The 16,821-nt window shown below is 50.1% G+C and overlaps 1 protein-coding gene across 1 annotated transcript in view; it reads left to right on the forward strand.

Annotated features, from left to right (window-relative positions):
* The first annotated feature begins 619 nt into the window (after positions 1 to 619).
* The window catches only part of LOC135504696 (membrane-associated guanylate kinase, WW and PDZ domain-containing protein 1-like), a 125,159-nt gene continuing 108,957 nt past the window's right edge, over positions 620 to 16,821 (forward strand). The window contains exon 1 of the mRNA XM_064923490.1: positions 620 to 697. The gene's annotated coding sequence lies outside the window, so the exon portion shown is untranslated. The remainder of the gene's footprint in view (positions 698 to 16,821) is intronic.

A 16,821-nucleotide genomic window follows, 5' to 3' on the forward strand; every position in this document is an offset into this window, starting at 1 on the left:
GTTATGTTTCAAACACATTGCTCACTATATGTCTGCCGCAGAGAGACAAGAGAGAGCATGAGAAAATTAGTTTTGATCAGTCATGGAAATAAAAGTGCTGAAAACATGGCTCACTATTTCAAAAGAAGATGCAAAATGAAAAATACCTGCGCTTTTGTGCAGGTACAGCCTACTTGCACTAGCTAACGCTACCTACATAAGCATTTATTTGTTTTACAAATTGATACTTAGAGTAAAAATATATAGTCCAAAATTAATATTGCTATATGTTACTAAATAGATTTTTGCACCCATCACGAGTGCTGCTGCACCTCCAGCACCCTCACTTCATGTGGCTATGGTGCTGAATGTGAATCCAGAAGAAGCCAATGTAAATGGTTATTTGGTAGTTGTCATGTAATTACATTTGAAGATGTTGTTTCTCATTTAACTACACATATGGCATGACAACAATAGTCAGAGGAGGAGGCAGCTCAAAGACCAGTCATGCAAAAGAAATGTATGTTTACATTTGCTATGCAAATTATGTAATAGGAAATATGAGGCGTAACCACTGTTCCTGTGTGGTTTCCCTGTGCAGGTAACAAACTGAACAAAGACCTGAAGCACTACCTGAGCCTGAAGTTTCAGAAATACTCTCTTGACCATGAGCTCCAACAGACCATCAGAGATAACCTCTACCGCCACGCTGTGCCTTGTGAGTACATCATCTTCAGCCTCATCTTCCTCCTCCTAAAATTTCTCATCATCCACAGAATAGTCCTTCTCCTTTGTCTTCTCTTTCATCCACACCTCATCTTTCCCTCTTCTTCCTCATAAGATTCCTCCACATTATCTCTGAGTCTCCTTCTACTCATATTCCTACTCCACCTCTGCATTCTCTCTGAGTCTCCTCCTACTCCTATTCCTCCTCCGCATCCTCTCTGAATCTCCTCCTACTCCTATTCCTTCTCCACCTCCTACGCATCCTCTCTGAGTCTCCTCCAACTGTTATTCCTTTTCACCCTCCTCCTCATCCTCTCCGAGTCTCCTCCTACTCCTATTTCTCCTCCAACTCCTCCGCATCCTCTCTGAGTCTCCTCCTACTCCTATTCCTCCTCCACCTCCTCCGCATCCTCTCTGAGTCTCCTCCTACTCCTATTCCTCCTCCACCTCTTCCCCATCCTCTCTGAGTCTCCTCCTACTCCTATTCATCCACCTCCTCTGCATTCTCTCTGAGTCTCCTCCTACTCCTATTCCTCCACCTCCTCCGCAATCTCTCTGAGTCTCCTCCGCAATCTCTCTGACTCTCCTCCTGCAAAATTCCTCCTCCACCTCCTCCGCATTCCCTTTTGTCTCCTCCGACTCCATTTCCTCCTCCAACTCTTGCGCATTCTCTCTGAGTCTCCTCCTATTCTTATTCCTGCTCCAACTCCTCCGCATTCTCTCTGAGTCACCTCCTACTCCTCTTCCTCCTCCTATTACTCCACCACCTGCATTCTCTCTGAGTCACCTCTTGCTCCTATTCCTCCTCCACCTCCTCCACAATTCTCTCGGAGTCTACTCCTACTCATATTCCTCCTCCACCTCCTCATTCTCTCTGAGTCTCCTCCTATTCTTATTCCTCCTCCAACTCCTCCGCATTCTCTCTGAGTCACCTCCTACTCCTCTTCCTCCTCCTATTACTCTACCTCCTGCATTCTCTCTGAGTCACCTCTTGCTCCTATTCCTCCTCCACCTCCTCCACAATTCTATCGGAGTCTACTCCTACTCATATTCCTCCTCCACCTCCTCATTCTCTCTGAGTCTCCTCCTATTCCTTTTCCTCCTCCAACTCCTCTGCCATCTCTCTGAGTCTCCTCCTACCCCTATTCCTTCTCCACCTCCTCCGCATGCTATCTGAGTCACCTCCTACTCCTATTCCACCTCCACCACCACCGCATTATCTCTGAGTCTCCTCCTACCCCTATTCCTTCTCCACCTCCTCCGCATTCTATCTGAGTCACCTCCTACTCCTATTCCACCTCCACCACCACCACATTATCTCTGAGTCTCCTCCTACCCCTAGTCCTTCTCCACCTCCTCTGCATTCTCTCTGAGTCTCCTCCTACTACTGTTCCTCCTCCACCTCTGCATTCTCTCTGAGTCTCCTTCTACTCCTATTCCTCCACCTCCTTCGCATTCTCTCTGAGTCTCCTCCTACTCCTATTCCTACTCCGAATCCTCTCTGAGTCTCCTTCTACTCCTATTCCTCCACCTCCTTCGCATTCTCTGAGTCTCCTCCTACTCCTATTCCTCCTCCACCTCCTATGCATCTTCTCTGAGTCTCCTCCAACTGCTATTCCTTTTCACCCTCCTCCTCATCCTCTCCGAGTCTCCTCCTACTCCTATTCCTCCTCCACCTCCTCCGCATCCTCTCTGAGTCTCCTCCTACTCCTATTCCTCCTCTACCTCTTCCCCATCCTCACTGAGTCTCCTCCTATTCCTCCACCTCCTCCGCAATCTCTCTGACTCTCCTCCTGCAAAATTCCTCCTCCACCTCCTCCGCATTCCCTTTTGTCTCCTCCGACTCCATTTCCTCATCCAACTCCTGCGCATTCTCTCTGAGTCACCTCCTACTCCTATTCCTCCTCCACCTCCACATTATCTGAGTCTCCTCCTACTCCTAATCCTACTCCACCTCCTCCATATCCTCTCTGAGACTCCTAATGCTTCTCCACCTACTCCGCATTCTCTCTGAGTCACCTCCTACTCCTCTTCCTCCTCCTATTACTCCACCTCCTGCATTCTCTCTGAGTCACCTCTTGCTCCTATTCCTCCTCCACCTCCTCCACAATTCTCTCGGAGTCTACTCCTACTCATATTCCTCCTCCAACTCCTCCGCATTCTCTCTGCGTCACCTCCTACTCATATTCCTCCTCCACCTCCACCACCTCCGCATTATCTCTGAGTCTCCTACTACCCCTATTCCTTCTCCACCTCCTCCGCATTCTCTCTGAGTCTCCTCCTACTCATATTCTTCCTCCATCTCCTCCGCTTTCTTGCTGAGTCTCCTCCTACTCCTATTCCTCCACCTCCTGCATTCTCTCTGAGTCTCCTCCTATTCTTATTCCTCCTCCAACTCCTCTGCATTCTCTCTGAGACTCCTCCTACTCCTATACCTCCTCCCCATCCTCTCTGAGTTTCCTCCTACCACTATTCCTTCTCCACCTCCTCTGCAATCTCTCGGAGTCTCCTCCTTTTCTTATTCCTCCTCCAACTCCTCCGCATTCTCTGAGTCTCCTCCTACTCCTATTCCTCCACCTCATGCATTCTCTCTGAGTCTCCTCCTACTCCTATTCCTCCTCCGCATCCTCTCAGAATCTCCTCCTACTCCTATTCCTTCTCCACCTCCTACGCATCCTCTCTGAGTCTCCTCCAACTGCTATTCCTTTTCACCTCCTACTCATCCTCTCTGATTCTCCTCCTACTCCTATTCATCCACCTCCTCTGCATTCTCTCTGAGTCTCCTCCTACTCCTATTCCTCCTCCTATTCCTCCACCTCCTGCATTCTCTCTGAGTCTCCTCCTATTCTTATTCCTCATCCAACTCCTCCGCATTCTCGCTGAGTCTCCTCCTACTCCTATTCCTCCTCCGCAATCTCTCTGAGCCTACTCCTATTCCTCCTACACCTCCTCCGCATTCTCTGAGTCTCCTCCTACTCATATTCCTCCTCCACCTCCTCATTCTCCCTGAGTCTCCTCCTACTCATATTCCTCCTCCACCTCCTCCCCATCCTCGCTGAGTTTCCTCCTACCCCTATTCCTTCTCCACCTCCTCCGCAATCTCTCGGACTCTCCTCCTTTTCTTATTCCTCCTCCAACTCCTCCGCATTCTCGCTGAGTCTCCTCCTACTCCTATTCCTCCTCCGCAATCTCTCTGAGCCTACTCCTATTCCTCCTACACCTCCTCCGCATTCTATCTGAGTCACCTCCTACTCCTATTCCACCTCCACCACCACCACATTATCTCTGAGTCTCCTCCTACCCCTAGTCCTTCTCCACCTCCTCCGCATTCTCTGAGTCTCCTCCTACTCCTATTCCTACTCCGAATCCTCTCTGAGTCTCCTTCTACTCCTATTCCTCCACCTCCTTCGCATTCTCTGAGTCTCCTCCTACTCCTATTCCTCCTCCGCATCCTCTCTGAATCTCCTCCTACTCCTATTCCTTCTCCACCTCCTATGCATCTTCTCTGAGTCTCCTCCAACTGCTATTCCTTTTCACCCTCCTCCTCATCCTCTCCGAGTCTCCTCCTACTCCTATTCCTCCTCCACCTCCTCCGCATCCTCTCTGAGTCTCCTCCTACTCCTATTCCTCCTCTACCTCTTCCCCATCCTCACTGAGTCTCCTCCTACTCCTATTCCTCCACCTCCTCCGCAATCTCTCTGACTCTCCTCCTGCAAAATTCCTCCTCCACCTCCTCCGCATTCCCTTTTGTCTCCTCCGACTCCATTTCCTCATCCAACTCCTGCGCATTCTCTCTGAGTCACCTCCTACTCCTATTCCTCCTCCACCTCCACATTATCTGAGTCTCCTCCTACTCCTAATCCTACTCCACCTCCTCCATATCCTCTCTGAGACTCCTAATGCTTCTCCACCTACTCCGCATTCTCTCTGAGTCACCTCCTACTCCTCTTCCTCCTCCTATTACTCCACCTCCTGCATTCTCTCTGAGTCACCTCTTGCTCCTATTCCTCCTCCACCTCCTCCACAATTCTCTCGGAGTCTACTCCTACTCATATTCCTCCTCCACCTCCTCATTCTCCCTGAGTCACCTCCTACTCCTATTCCACCTCCACCACCACCGCATTATCTCTGAGTCTCCTCCTACCCCTATTCCTTCTCCACCTCCTCCGCATTATCTCTGAGTCTCCTCCTAACCCTATTCCTTCTCCACCTCCTCCGCAATCTCTTGGAGTCTCCTCCTATTCTCATTCCTCCTCCAACTCCTCCGCATTCTCTCTGCGTCACCTCCTACTCCTATTCCTCCTCCACCTCCACCACCATGGCATTATCTCTGAGTCTCCTACTACCCCTATTCCTTCTCCACCTCCTCCACATTCTCTCTGAGTCTCCTCCTACTCATATTCTTCCTCCATCTCCTCCGCTTTCTTGCTGAGTCTCCTCCTACTCCTATTCCTCCACCTCCTGCATTCTCTCTGAGTCTCCTCCTATTCTTATTCCTCCTCCAACTCCTCCGCATTCTCTCTGAGACTCCTCCTACTCCTATACCTCCTCCCCATCCTCTCTGAGTTTCCTCCTACCCCTATTCCTTCTCCACCTCCTCCGCAATCTCTCGGAGTCTCCTCCTTTTCTTATTCCTCCTCCAACTCCTCCGCATTCTCTGAGTCTCCTCCTACTCCTATTCCTCCACCTCATGCATTCTCTCTGAGTCTCCTCCTACTCCTATTCCTCCTCCGCATCCTCTCAGAATCTCCTCCTACTCCTATTCCTTCTCCACCTCCTACGCATCCTCTCTGAGTCTCCTCCAACTGCTATTCCTTTTCACCCTCCTCCTCATCCTCTCTGATTCTCCTCCTACTCCTATTCCTCCTCCTATTCCTCCACCTCCTGCATTCTCTCTGAGTCTCCTCCTATTCTTATTCCTCATCCAACTCCTCCGCATTCTCGCTGAGTCTCCTCCTACTCCTATTCCTCCTCCGCAATCTCTCTGAGCCTACTCCTATTCCTCCTACACCTCCTCCGCATTCTCTGAGTCTCCTCCTACTCATATTCCTCCTCCACCTCCTCATTCTCCCTGAGTCTCCCCCTACTCATATTCCTCCTCCACCTCCTCCCCATCCTCGCTGAGTTTCCTCCTACCCCTATTCCTTCTCCACCTCCTCCGCAATCTCTCGGACTCTCCTCCTTTTCTTATTCCTCCTCCAACTCCTCCGCATTCTCGCTGAGTCTCCTCCTACTCCTATTCCTCCTCCGCAATCTCTCTGAGCCTACTCCTATTCCTCCTACACCTCCTCCGCATTCTATCTGAGTCACCTCCTACTCCTATTCCACCTCCACCACCACCACATTATCTCTGAGTCTCCTCCTACCCCTAGTCCTTCTCCACCTCCTCCGCATTCTCTGAGTCTCCTCCTACTCCCATTCCTACTCCGAATCCTCTCTGAGTCTCCTTCTACTCCTATTCCTCCAACTCCTTCGCATTCTCTGAGTCTCCTCCTACTCCTATTCCTCCTCCACATCCTCTCTGAATCTCCTCCTACTCCTATTCCTTCTCCACCTCCTATGCATCTTCTCTGAGTCTCCTCCAACTGCTATTCCTTTTCACCCTCCTCCTCATCCTCTCCGAGTCTCCTCCTACTCCTATTCCTCCTCCACCTCCTCCGCATCCTCTCTGAGTCTCCTCCTACTCCTATTCCTCCTCTACCTCTTCCCCATCCTCACTGAGTCTCCTCCTACTCCTATTCCTCCACCTCCTCCGCAATCTCTCTGACTCTCCTCCTGCAAAATTCCTCCTCCACCTCCTCCGCATTCCCTTTTGTCTCCTCCGACTCCATTTCCTCATCCAACTCCTGCGCATTCTCTCTGAGTCACCTCCTACTCCTATTCCTCCTCCACCTCCACATTATCTGAGTCTCCTCCTACTCCTAATCCTACTCCACCTCCTCCATATCCTCTCTGAGACTCCTAATGCTTCTCCACCTACTCCGCATTCTCTCTGAGTCACCTCCTACTCCTCTTCCTCCTCCTATTACTCCACCTCCTGCATTCTCTCTGAGTCACCTCTTGCTCCTATTCCTCCTCCACCTCCTCCGCATTCTCTCTGAGTCACCTCCTACTCCTATTCCTCCTCCACCTCCACCACCTCCGCATTATCTCTGAGTCTCCTCCTACTCCTAATCCTACTCCATCTCCTCCATATCCTCTTTGAGACTCCTTATCCTTCTCCACCTACTCCGCATTCTCTCTGAGTCTCCTCCAACTCCTATTCCTTCTCCAACTCCTCCGCATCATCTCTGAGTCTCCTCCTACCCCTATTCCTTCTCCACCTCCTCCGCATTCTCTCTGAGTCTCCTCCTACTCCTATTCCTCCTCCACCTCCTCCGCATTCTCTGAGTCTACTCCTACTCCTATTCCACCTCCACCTCCTCCGCATTCTCTCTGAGTCTCCTCCTACTCCTATTCCTCGTCCACCTCCCCGCATTCTCTTTGAGCCTCCTCATTCTCCATTTATTCCTCCACTTCCTCCACATTCTCTCTGAGTCTCCTCCTGTTCTTATTCCTCCTCCACCTCCTCCACATTCTCCCTGAGTCTCCTCCTACTCCTCTTCTTCCTACACCTCCTCCTCATTCTCTCTGAGTCTCCTCCTACTCCTATTCCTTCTCCACCTACTCTGCATCCTCTCTGTTTCTCCCCCTACTCCTATTCTTCCTCCAACTCCTCCGCATTCTCGCTGAGTCTCCTCATACTCCTATTCCTCCACCTCCTCTGCATTCTCTCTAAGTTTCCTCCTAACCCTATTCCTTCTCCACCTCCTCCTCATCCTCTATGCGTCTCCTCCTATTCTCATTCCTCCTCCAACTCCTCCGCATTCTCTCTGAGTCACCTCCTACTCATATTCCTCCTCCACCTCCTCATTCTCCCTGAGTCACCTCCTACTCCTATTCCACCTCCACCACCACCGCATTATCTCTGAGTCTCCTCCTACCCCTATTCCTTCTCCACCTCCTCCGCATTATCTCTGAGTCTCCTCCTATCCCTATTCCTTCTCCACCTCCTCCACAATCTCTTGGAGTCTCCTCCTATTCTCATTCCTCCTCCAACTCCTCCGCATTCTCTCTGCGTCACCTCCTACTCCTATTCCTCCTCCACCTCCACCACCATGGCATTATCTCTGAGTCTCCTACTACCCCTATTCCTTCTCCACCTCCTCCGCATTCTCTCTGAGTCTCCTCCTACTCCTATTCCTCCACCTCCTGCATTCTCTCTGAGTCTCCTCCTATTCTTATTCCTCCTCCAACTCCTCCGCATTCTCTCTGAGACTACTCCTACTCCTATACCTCCTCCCCATCCTCTCTGAGTTTCCTCCTACCCCTATTCCTTCTCCACCTCCTCCGCAATCTCTCGGAGTCTCCTCCTTTTCTTATTCCTCCTCCAACTCCTCCGCATTCTCTGAGTCTCCTCCTACTCCTATTCCTCCACCTCATGCATTCTCTCTGAGTCTCCTCCTACTCCTATTCCTCCTCCGCATCCTCTCAGAATCTCCTCCTACTCCTATTCCTTCTCCACCTCCTACGCATCCTCTCTGAGTCTCCTCCAACTGCTATTCCTTTTCACCCTCCTACTCATCCTCTCTGATTCTCCTCCTACTCCTATTCATCCACCTCCTCTGCATTCTCTCTGAGTCTCCTCCTATTCTTATTCCTCATCCAACTCCTCCGCATTCTCGCTGAGTCTCCTCCTACTCCTATTCCTCCTCCGCAATCTCTCTGAGCCTACTCCTATTCCTCCTACACCTCCTCCGCATTCTCTGAGTCTCCTCCTACTCATATTCCTCCTCCACCTCCTCATTCTCCCTGAGTCTCCTCCTACTCATATTCCTCCTCCACCTCCTCCCCATCCTCGCTGAGTTTCCTCCTACCCCTATTCCTTCTCCACCTCCTCCGCAATCTCTTGGACTCTCCTCCTTTTCTTATTCCTCCTCCAACTCCTCCGCATTCTCTGAGTCTCCTCCTACTCCTATTCCTCCTCCGCATTCTCTCTGAGTCTCCTACTCATATTCCTCCTCCACCTCCTCCGCATTCTCTCTGAGTCTCATCCTACCCCTATTCCTTCTCCACCTCCTCCGCAATCTCTCGGAGTCTCCTCCTATTCCTCCACCTCCTCCGCAATACTCTCTGAGTCACCTCCTACTCCTATTCCACCTCCACCACCACCGCATTATCTCTGAGTCTCCTCCTACCCCTATTCCTTCTCCACCTCCTCCGCATACTCTCTGAGTCTCCTCCTACTCCTATTCCTTCTCCACCTCCTCCGCAATCTCTCGGAGTCTCCTCCTATTCTTATTCCTCCTCCAACTCCTCCGCATTCTCGCTGAGTCTCCTCTTACTCATATTCCTCCTCCACCTCCTCATTCTCCCTGAGTTTCCTCCTACTCCTATTTCTTCACCTCTTCTGCATTTTCTCTGAGTCTCCTCCTACTCCTATTCCTCCACCTCCTCTGCATTCTCCCTGAGTTTCCTCCTACTCCTATTTCTTCACCTCCTCCTATTCCTCCTCCACCTCCTCCGCATTCTCTCTGAGTCTACTCCTACTCATATTCCTCTTCATCCTCCTCATTCTCTCTGAGTCACCTCCTACTCCAATTCCTCCTCCACCTCCTCCGCATTCGCTTTGTCTCCTCCTAATCCATTTCCTCCTCCACCTCCTCCACATTCTCTCTGAGTCTCCTCCTACTCCTATTCCTCCTCCTCCACAATTCTCTTGGAGTCTACTCCTACTCATATTCCACCTCCACCTCCTCATTCTCCCTGAGTCTCCTCCTCCTCCACCTCCTCCGCATTCTCTTTGAGTCTCCTCCTACTCCATTTCCTCCTACACCTCTTCCGCATTCTCTCTGAGTCTCCTCTATTCTTATTCCTCCTTCAACTCCTCCATATTCTCTCTGAGTCACCTCCTACTCCTATTCCTCCACCTCCTCCACCTCCTCCTCATCCTCTCTGAGTCTCCTACTACCCCTATTCCTTCTCCACCTCCTCTGCAATCTCGCTGAGTCTCCTACTCATATTCCTCCTCCACCTCATCTTTCTCCCTGAGTCTCCTCCTACTCCTATTCCTCCACCTCCTCCTATTACTCCTCCACCTCCTCCGCATTCTCTCTGTCACCTCCTACTCCTATTCATCCTCCTCCTATTCCTCCTCCACCTCCTCCGCATTCTCTCTGAGTCACCTCCTACTCCTATTCTTCCACCTCCTCCTATTCCTCCTCCACCTCCTCATTCTCTCTGTGTCTACTCCTACTCATATTCCTCGTCCACCTCCTCATTCTCCCTGAGTTTCCTCCTACCCCTATTCCTTCTCCACCTCCTCCGCAATCTCTCGGAGTCTCCTCCTTTTCTTATTCCTCCTCCAACTCCTCCGCATTCTCTGAGTCTCCTCCCACTCCTATTCCTCCACCTCCTGCATTCTCTCTGAGTCTCCTCCTACTCCTATTCCTCCACCTCCTCCTATTACTCCTCCACCTCCTCCGCATTCTCTCTGAGTCACCTCCTACTCCTATTCATCCTCCACCTCCTCCTATTCCTCCTCCACCTCCTCATTCTCCCTGAGTCTCCTCCTACTCCTATTCCTCCACCTCCTCCAAATTCTCTCTGAGTCTCCTCCTACTCCTATTCCTCCTCCACCTCCACCACCTCCGCATTATCTCTGAGTCTCCTCCTACTCCTATTCTTTCTCCACCTCCTCCACCTCCTCATTCTCCCTGAGTCTCCTCCTATTCATATTCCTCCACCTCCTCTGCATTCTCTCTGAGTCTCCTCCTCCTCCCCCTCCTCCGCATTCTCTTTGAGTCTCCTCCTAATCCATTTCCTCCTCCACCTCCTCCGCATTCACTTTGTCTCCTCCTAATCCATTTCCTCCTCCACCTCCTCCGCATTCTCTCTGAGTCTCCTCCTACTCCTATTCCTCCACCTCCTCTGCATTCTCTCTGAGTCTACTCCTACTCATATTCCTCTTCCACCTCCTCATTCTCCCTGAGTCTCCTCCTACTCCTATTCCTCCACCTCCTCCTCCACAACCTCCTCCTCCACCTCCTCCGCATTCTCTCTAAGTCTCCTCCTACTCCTATTCCTCCACCTCCTCCTATTACTCCTCCTCCGCATTCTCTCTGTCACCTCCTACTCCTATTCATCCTCCACCTCCTCCTATTCCTCCTCCACCTCCTCCGCATTCTCTCTGTGTCTACTCCTACTCATATTCCTCGTCCAACTCCTCATTCTCCCTGAGTTTCCTCCTACCCCTATTCCTTCTCCACCTCCTCCGCAATCTCTCGGAGTCTCCTCCTAATCCATTTCCTCCTCCACCTCCTCCGCATTCTCTTTGAGTCTCCTCCTACTCCATTTCCTCCTCCACCTCCTCCGCATTCTCTCTGAGTCACCTCCTACTCCTATTCCTCCACCTCCTGCATTCTCTATGAGTCTCCTCCTATTCCTCCACCTCCTCCTCAATCTCTCTGAGTCTCCGATTAACTCCTATTCCTCCACCTCCTCCTATTACTCCTCCACCTCCTCCGCATTCTCTCTGAGTCACCTCCTACTCCTTTTCCTCCACCTCCTCCTATTCCTCCTCCGCATTCTCTCTGAGTCACCTCCTACTCCTATTCCTCCACCTCCTCCTATTCCTCCTCCACCTCCTCCGCATTCTCTCTGAGTCACCTCCTACTCCTTTTCCTCCACCTCCTCCTATTCCTCCTCCGCATTCTCTCTGAGTCACCTCCTACTCCTATTCCTCCACCTCCTCCTATTCCTCCTCCACCTCCTCCGCATTCTCTCTGTCTACTCCTACTCATATTCCTCCTCCACCTCCTCATTCTCCCTGAGTTTCCTCCTACCCATATTCCTTCTCCACCTCCTCCGCAATCTCTCGGAGTCTCCTCCTAATCCTATTCCTCCACCTCCTCCGCATTCTCTCTGAGTCTACTCCTACTCATATTCCTCTTCCTCTTCCACCTCCTCATTCTCTCCGAGTCTTCTCCTACTCCTATTCCTCCACCTCCTCCGAATTCTCTCTGAGTCTCCTCCTTGTCCTATTCCTTCTCCACCTCCTCCGCAATCTCTCTGAGTCACCTCCTACTCCTATTCCGCCTCCACCTCCTCCCCAATTCTCTTGGAGTCTACTCCTACTCATATTCCTTCTCCACCTCTTCCGCATTCTCTCTGAGTCTCCTCCTTCTCCTATTCCTCCTCCAACTCCTGCGCATCCTCTCTGAGTCTCCTCCTTCTCCTATTCCTCCTCCACCTCCTCCGCATTCTCCCTGAGTCTCCGCCTACTCCTGTTCCTCCACCTCCACTGCATTCTCTGAGTCTACACCTACTCATATTCCTCTTCCACCTCCTCATTCTCTGTCTCCTCCTACTCCTATTCCCCTCAACCTTCTCCGCATTCTTTTTGAGTCTCCCCCTACTCCATTTCCTCCTCCACCTCCTCTGCATTCTCTCTGAGTCTCCTCCTATTCCTCCTCCACCTCCACCACCTCCGCATTCTCTCTGAGTCTCCTCCTACTCCTATTCCTCCACCTCCTCCGCAATCTCTCTGAGTCTCCTCCTACTCCTATTCCTCCCCTTCCTCAGCATTCTCTTTGAGTCACCTCCAAATCAATTTCCTCCTCCACCTCCTCCGCATCCTCTCTGAGTCTCCTCCTTCTCCTATTCCTTCTCCACCTCCTCCGCATTCTCTCTAGGTCTCCTCCACCTCTGCATTCTCTCTTGAGTCTCCTCCTCCTATTCCTTCTCCACCTCATTCTCCTTCTTTCTGCTTCTCCTCCAACTCCAATTCCTCCACCTCCTCCTCCACATTCTCTCTGAGCCTCCCCCTACTCCACCTCCTCCGCATTCTCCATGAGTCTCCTCCTACTCCTATTTCTCCTCCACCTCTACCTCCTCCGCATTCTCTCTGAGTCGCCTCCTACTCCTATTCCTCCTCAGTCTCCTCCTACTCCTATCCCTCCTCCACCTCCTCCTCCTCATTCTCTCTGAGTCTCCTCCTACTCCTATTCCACCTCCTCCTCAGCCTCTCTGATTCGCCTCCTACTCCTATTCCTTCTCCACCTACTCCGCATCCTCTCTGAGTCTTCTCCTACACCTCCTCCACCTCCTCTGCATTCTCCACCAAGTCGCCTCCTACTCCTATTCCTCCTCTGCATTCCTCCTGAGTCTCCTCCTACTCTTATTCCTTCTCCACCTCCTCCGCATTCTCTCTGAGTCTACTCCTATTCCTCCTCCACCTCCTCTGCATTCTCCCTGAGTCTCCTCCTACTCCTATTTCTCCTCCACCTCTACCTCCTCCGCATTCTCTCTGAGTCTCCTCCTACTCCTCTTCTTCCTCCACCTCCTCCTCATCCTCTCTGAGTCACCTCATACTCCTATTCCTTCTCCACCTACTCCGCATCCTCTCTGAGTCTCCTCATACTCCTATTCCTCCTCCTCCTCCGCATCCTCTCTGAGTTTACTCATACTCCTATTCCTCCTCCTTCTCCTTCGCTTTCTCTCTTGAGTCTCCTCCTACTCCTATTCCTTCTCCACCTCCTCTGCATTCTCCCTGAGTCTCCTCCTACTCCTATTTCTCCTCCACCTCTTCCTCCCCCGCATTATCTCATAGTCTCCTCCTACTCCTATTCCTCCTCCACCTCCTCCTCCTCATTCTCTCTGAGTCTCCTCATACTCCTATTCCACCTCCTTCGCATTCTCGCTGAGTCTCCCCCTACTCCTATTCTACCTCCACCTCCTCTGCCTTCTCTCTGAGTCTCCTCCTACTCCGCCTCCTCTGCATTCTCTCTTGAGTCTCCTCCTACTCCTATTCCTTCTCCTTCTACTCCTCATTCTTTCTGCGTCTCCTCCTACTCCTATTCCTTTTACACCTCCTCTGCATTCTCTCTGAGTCTCCTCGTATTCCTCCTCCACCTCCTCCTCATTCTGAGTCTCCTCCTACTCCTATTCCTTCTCCACCTCCTCTGCATCCTCTTGGTCCACCCATAAAGTTTAAGTGGAACCTATTGGCACAAACAAGCCATTCAGATGTAATCTAATAAAATATTTTTTTGTTTTTTGGAATGCCAGTATTATGGTTTAAATACTGTATTTAGATACTATAGTATTCATTGTAGTGTTTTTTTATATTACTTTAGTTAAACTATAGTAATTAATGTAGCGTTTTTGCAGACATTACTGTGGTATTTACTATAGTGTTTTTGTTTTATTATATTTGACATTGAATTGGGGGCTTTGTCCTTGAGGACACATACTGAACAAATTATCAGAACTCAGGATAAGTCCCAGATTCAGACAGCTAGAGTCACAGATGGGTATTGACCCAAACAGGGGGCAGCAAAAGACAGGTCAATGGCAGGCAGAGGTCCGTAATCCATGGCAGGGTTGATAAGGTACAGAACAGCAGGCAGGCTCTGGGGCTCAGGACTGGCAGAGATTCGTAAATGGGTCAGAGTTAGGCTCTTACAGAAGAGGTCAGAGCTTGAGAAAGCAGGGATATGGGAAAATACACTAGTAAGACCTGACAAGATGAACTGGCAGCAGACAAACAGAGAACACAGGTGTAAATACACTGATGATAATGAGGAAGATGGGCGACACTTGGAGAGGGGTGGAAACAAGCAAAAAGACAGGTGAAACAGATCAAGGTGTTACACAAATATTAAGCCAATGTTCCATAACCTGTAGGTAGTTAGGACTGGAGTCTGAACGGATAGTATTGGACAGTATACTACCGAATTCTATAGTAAGCACTATACCAGGGGTTGGCAACCCTGGTCCTGGAGTACCGTAGGCACTTCATGTTTTTGATTTTACTGCCCTGGAAGACCAGGTGTGTTGAATTGAGGCAATCACTGAACTGATCAATTATCTCAGTTGGTCAGGTGTGGTGCCTCATTGGCCCAAAATCCTGTACCTGCAGCACTCCAGGAACAGGCACTTCACATTCGAAGGATACTTCAGTGTGGAGTATTGTATACTACGATTCTATGGAATTCTATAGTAATTACTATAGTATTCTATGGTAAACTGTAGTCTTTTTTTCAGGTAGGGAGCTACTTGTTATCCCAACATGGGAATGCTGCCCTCCCAGCTGTTTCACATAGCTACAGTACAGAATGTGTGGTGTGGTGGGCCAATGATCCGGGTGGATGCCAGAGCTGACAACTGTGATACTGTGAGGTCAGCCCACTGTCTGTTGGATTGGATCTGTGCTGCCATGGTACACTTCTGCAGCGCAACACTATTTGAGAGTTTACTCCTTGTATTCTCTGATACATTTTAATAAGTGGCTCCCGAGTGGCGCAGCGGTCTAAGGCACTGCATCTCAATGCTAGAGGCGTTACTACAGACCCTGGTTTGATCTCGGCCTGTATCACAACCGGCTGTGATTGGGAGTCCCATAAGGTGGCACACAATTGGCCCAGTGTCATCCGGGTTAGGTGAGGGTTTGGCCGGGGATGGCCGTCATTGTAAAATAAGAATGTTCTTAACTGACTTGCCTAGTTAACTATAAAGTGTTTTTGAAAGTGGAGTTTAAGATCCAAAATGGCTGTGTGTAGCTTGTTGAGTGGTCTGTAGGCCCGAACCTTCCTCTGAATCAGTGAAGCCTTTGTAATCAACCACAGTGTACAGTACCTTGTCGAGGGCCTGACAGAAGTTGGTCACAAATACACCGTGGGTGTTTGTGTTTGTGTGTGTGTGTGCTCGCATGTGTCATTGTAGGATATGTGTGTGTGTGTGATTGTGTGTGCAGCTCTGCTTAACCGTAATTCTGGTGCTAGATTAATATTTTCTCCATTTTTTTCCCTTCCCCTCGTTTTCTTTTTTTTGTCTCTCGTTCGCCCATTCCTCTCTCTCTGCCTGGGCCATGTGACTGGTAAATCCTCCTTGAGCTGCTCGCCCGGTGGCCTGACTGGGATTATGGTGTTCTGATATATTGAAAATAGATTTGCTGCCTGATTATGTGATGAACATGTTGAGCTTTAGAAAAGAGCCCAACGGGGAGATGAGGAAATGACCAGCCTCAGAAGACAGAAAGAGCAGGGATTCCCAAAGGATCCATCCATACTGTCCCGGCAGGAGCATAAAACGTTTGAAACCTTGACGGTGGATATACACGCATGCAATTGTCCTTTCCTTAATACATGCACCTATATTTCAGTGGGGAACCCTGGGCAGAGTAATGTGAAGAGGGGACAGTTCAAATAGAGGGAGACAAAAATGGTTTGCCTGAATGTTAAACATCTGGATAGTGGAAAAATCCACAGTATTTGGTGAGTTATCGTACGTCGTCATCGTCTGTACACGTCACAGTGTAAAGAAAAACCAGATGGACTCCAAAACAAGTGCAGGGAGTTTTAACTGTGAATGAAAAAATACATCATGAGATACATCTTGTCCAGGATTGCAAAATTCTGGTAACTTTCAAAATTCGTAGGTTTTTCAGAAATACCAGTTGGAAGATTCCCGGAATCAGGAGGGAATTTTACAGAATTGTGCAATCCTAATCATGTACAGTATGTCCATCTTTTTGTCTTTTCTCTTGGGCTCTCTCTCCTTCTTTCTCCCGGTTCCATGCCACTGAATTCAATTCAAATGTTTCTATGCCATGACAAGACAAATCTTCAACTGCCAAAGCAGTGAAATAAAATGAACCCACACTCCTCCTTTGTCCTCTTTTCCCTTTGTCTCCCTCCTCCTTCACCTATCCCTGCACATGTGTTTCTGTCTCTGCCCCCTGCTTGTCTCCCTATGCCAGACTCGAACAGGTGCCTGTTTCTCCGCCAGAGGCTTGAGTGTTGTTTTGTGTTTCTAGGAAGAGAACACTCGCCATGTGAACTCCCACCCCTTCCATAACTACCCCTCCTTCCCCTCTTTCCTCCCGAGCCCTGTTGCTACAAATGGCCATTGTTATCATGTGCCCCAAATGTCACAACTGACAGAGAAGTCTCTCTCTCTCTCTCTCTCTCTCTCTCTCTCTCTCTCTCTCTCTCTCTCTCTCTCTCTCTCACGGGATTCACCTCCCTCTCACGTCTATAGCTGCTTCTCTGCTCTGACATGAGGGTTATCTCAGCA

Source organism: Oncorhynchus masou, chromosome 18 (genome assembly GCF_036934945.1).
Source record: "Oncorhynchus masou masou isolate Uvic2021 chromosome 18, UVic_Omas_1.1, whole genome shotgun sequence".
NCBI classification, from domain to species: Eukaryota; Metazoa; Chordata; class Actinopteri; order Salmoniformes; family Salmonidae; genus Oncorhynchus; species Oncorhynchus masou.